Source organism: Eptesicus fuscus, chromosome 7, assembly GCF_027574615.1.
Source record: "Eptesicus fuscus isolate TK198812 chromosome 7, DD_ASM_mEF_20220401, whole genome shotgun sequence".
NCBI lineage: Eukaryota > Metazoa > Chordata > Mammalia > Chiroptera > Vespertilionidae > Eptesicus > Eptesicus fuscus.
In genome coordinates this window covers 2,013,489-2,017,418 of record NC_072479.1, presented here as the reverse complement: position 1 = coordinate 2,017,418, position 3,930 = coordinate 2,013,489, and the positions used below count along the sequence as shown (strand labels likewise).

General features: G+C 46.9%; 1 pseudogene; it reads left to right on the top strand.

Annotated features, from left to right (window-relative positions):
* Positions 1-3,292: 3,292 nt before the first annotated feature.
* On the top strand, positions 3,293-3,643 carry LOC129149884 (cyclin-dependent kinase 2-associated protein 1-like; annotated as a pseudogene).
* The last annotated feature ends 287 nt before the right edge of the window (positions 3,644-3,930 follow it).

The following is a 3,930-nucleotide window of genomic DNA, read 5'->3' as shown; positions in this document are numbered from 1 at the left end:
AAGGATGGGAATTAATAAAAAAAGCATAGTTTTCAGGTTCCATGTTTTATCAGTAGTAATTTGATATGAATGATAATTTAGTTTAAGAGTAACCAAAGCAAATAGAAATGTGTCAAATGAATAAGAAATGCCATCTTTAAGTACAAATATATCAAGTCAGATTAAAAAATCAAGAACCCACTGTAATTGGTTTGGCTCAGTGGATAATGTGTCAGCCTGTGGACTGATGGGTTTTGGTTTGGTTCTGGCAAGGGCATATACCTGGTTGCAGGTGAGGCTCAATCTCTGGCCCTGGTCAGGGTGCATGTGGGAGGTAACCGATCGATGTGTCTCTCTCACATTGATGTTTCTCTCTGTGTGAACCCTTCCTTTCCCTTCCACCCTCTCTAAAAATAAAAAAATAAAATATCCTTGGGTGAGGATTAACAACAACAACTACAACAATCAAGACCCAGCCTTGGACAAGTGGCTCAACTGAATGGAGCATCATTCCGTACACCAAAAGGTTACAGGTTTGATTCTGGGTCAGGGTGTCTACCTACATTGCACATTTAATCTGTGGTCTGGGTACATATGGGAGGCAATTGATCGAAGACTTCTCTCTCTAAAATGAATAAAAACACATCCTCTAGTGAAGATAAAGAATAAATAACCAATTAAGTGATAGTTACAAGAAACACACTTAAATATTATGTACTAGAAGCCCAGTGCATGAATGGGTCCCTAGCAGCTGCCGGCTGCTGGCAGGGGCCTCCCTCCCTTCCCACGGATGGCCCTGCCCACAGGTCAAACTCCCAGTCAAAGGGACAATTTGCATACTACTCTTCTATTATATAGGATTATTTTATAAATTGAAATTTTACACATAAAAAATAAGTGAAATTTACCATTTTATTGATGAGTTTGATAGCAGATTAGACACAACTCAAGAGAGAATAGTGTTCTATATATTATTTAAGCAAGAGTAATAGGACTTCAGAACAGAGATGAAAAAGATATAAAATAGTAGATAAACGGTAAAATAAAATGGGGCATAATGAAAAGCCTGACATATGGAGTTTCAGAAACAGGACAAAAGAGAATATTTGAAAAAGTAAGTCAAATATGTTTCAAAATCAATGGTGCACAGACTGCTAGTATGGTCCCCACCACCCATGCCTGTATATTTGATGTGGGGTGGGGGGCGCTTTTGTATATGATGGATACCATACCCAAAAAAACAATCACTAGAGTGTTTTTAAAATCTGTATCCATCCTACTATTGGTTTCAGCTCAGTTAATGACAATCATATTTCCACTATGCCAATTTCTATTACTTGCAACTATGGTCAGCAAACAAATTTAGAGAACAAAGGTCCCAATAGATGGAAATATTAAAGAAGTTCAGGGTGGAGAACAGAATGGAAAAAAAAAACAAAAAACCAAAAACCTTGATTGTGCCAGAAAGAAGCTCTTCGTTGACTGTCAGAAGAAGAGGCTTCAGGTTTATAGGAATTAGGGTAAAAAGATGAGCAATTACTCTTGTTAGCAAAGCCCAAATCTCTGAAGTAAGTCTACATTGAGTGGCAAGATTATTACGATCTCTGAATGCATAATAATCTGGACATTCAGTATATATATATATTAGAGGCCCAGTGCATGAATTCGTGCATGGGTGGGGTCCAGCTAGCCTGGCCAGGGGAACGGGACATGGGCGGTTGGCTGGCCTGCCTCTTGGTCAAACTCCTGGTCAAAGGGACAATTTGCATTTTAGTCTTTTAGGATATACACTAAGTGGCCAGATTATTATGCGTTCAGAGATCATAATAATCTGGCCACTCAGTGTATATCCTGTATAATAAAGAGGTAATATGCAAATCGAACCTCACGCCCTTGAACAAGATGGCCACCCCCATGTGGTCAAAGATGGCCACCACAAGATGGCCGGCAAGGGAAGGTAGTTGTGGGCGATAAGGCCAGTAGGGGAGGGTAGTAAGGGGTGACCAGGCCTGCAGGGGAGGGCAGTTGGGGGCGACCAGGTTGGCATGGGAGGGCAGTTAGGGGGGACCAAGCCTTCTGGGGAGGGCAGTTGGGCCAGCAGGGGAGGACAGTTAGGGGCAACTTGGCTGGCAAGGGAGGGCAGTTAGGGGCAAGCAGGCTGGCAGGGGAGGGCAGTTGGGGTGACTGGACTGGCAGGAGAAGGCAGTTGGGGGTAACCGGGATGGCAAGGGAGGGCTGTTGGGGGCAATCAGGCTGGCAGGGGAGTGGTTAGGAGGTGATCAGGATGGTAGGCAGGTGAGTGGTTGGGAGCCAACAGTCCCTGATTGTGAGAGGGATTGGGCCTAAACCAGCAGTCGGACATCCCCCGAGGGGTCCCAGATTGGAGTGGGTGCAGGCTGGGCTGAGGGACACCACCCCCAGTGCACAAATTTCATGCACCGGGCCTCTAGTCTATATCTATAAAATAGATAAATATACTAATTAGGCCAGGATGCCATAATGGGTCACGACCAAACAGGAGGAGGTTGTGCACACAGCATTGGGAGAGGGGCGGAACTGGGGACTGGATTCCTTAGTATTCCTGTGGGGTAAATCTCAAGAGGACTGGTCAAGCATTAATGGACCAGCACTGCCTGCACAATCCCGACAGCGCTGCTGGCCTCCTGGAACTCAGCCTCGGGCACTGAGTCCACTTCCCCTCCCATGGACTGGCTCCCTTAGTAATCCTGCAGGTTGAATCTGAAGAGGACAGGCCAGGCACCAACGGACCAGTGCTGCCGGCACTTGAATGTGAGCAGACAGAGGGAAAAAAGACCTTCAAGGCCTGTCCAAGGTGGGTTTGCATTTAAAACCAAGTGGGGTGGTCTGGAGCTCCACAGCACTGACATCCATGGCAGTCTCCGTGTCGGTGGTGCAGCGTGGCTCGGAGTGTGGGGAGTGAGGGTCATGCAAGCCGGAGGCTTTGGCTGCGAACAGTCAACTAATTTAAGCTCTGAGGCGGGCATGATCTGGGAAGCTGGTGGGGACCTTCGCAAAAAAAAGAGAAGGTTGAAGAGGAATGATACTTCTGAGAACAGACTAAAGAACAGCTGGCAGCCTTGAAGAAACAACATGAAGAAGAGATCACTCATCATAAAAAGAAGATTGAGTGTCTGCAGAAAGAAAGTGAGTGGCACAAGCAGAACATCAAGAAGTTGAAAGATCATGATACTGTGACGGTGTCAGGGTGAGGGACAGCCATACTGGCTGGTGTGGCCCAAGCTGTCCACAACAAAAAGTGAATGAGAGCTCGGCAGGCGCACGCCTGGAGGGGATGTTTTACAAACCGAACTTGACCACGCACATGCCCGCCACCTCCCTCAATGCTGCTGGGAGCGTCCACTCGCCTTCCACCAGCATGGCAAAGTCCTCCCAGTACCACCAGCTGCTGAGTGACTATGGACCACCATCTCTAGGCTACACACAGGGAACAGGGAACAGCCAGGTGCCCCAGAGCAAATATGCTGAGCTGCTGATCATCATTCATCATTGAAGAGCTGGGGAAGGAGATTTGACACACGTGGGCAGCAAGAGGGCTATGGAAAGACTAAAACGAGGCATCATCCATGCAAGAAGGCTGGTTCAGGAGTGCTTGGCCAAGATGGAGTGGAACACCAGGTCCTAGCCTCTGAGTCAGTGGGAAAGGCTTTCCATCTTCTTCCAAGAAGTGACAGCTCATGTGCACCCCCTACCCCCGCTCCCTTCAGATGAAACTTGGTTTCAAAATGGTAACAGCTTAGTTTCTCCTCCCTGTTCCTCTCCTGTGGTTCGTCAGAATCCGAATCTCCCATCGCTGAGATGGAGAAGAGATTTTTGCAGTTATTAGGTTAACACTAAAGGCCCATTGCATGAAGATTAGTGTAACAGGCTTTCCTTCCCCTGGTTGCTGGCACCGGTTTTCCTCCAGCACCC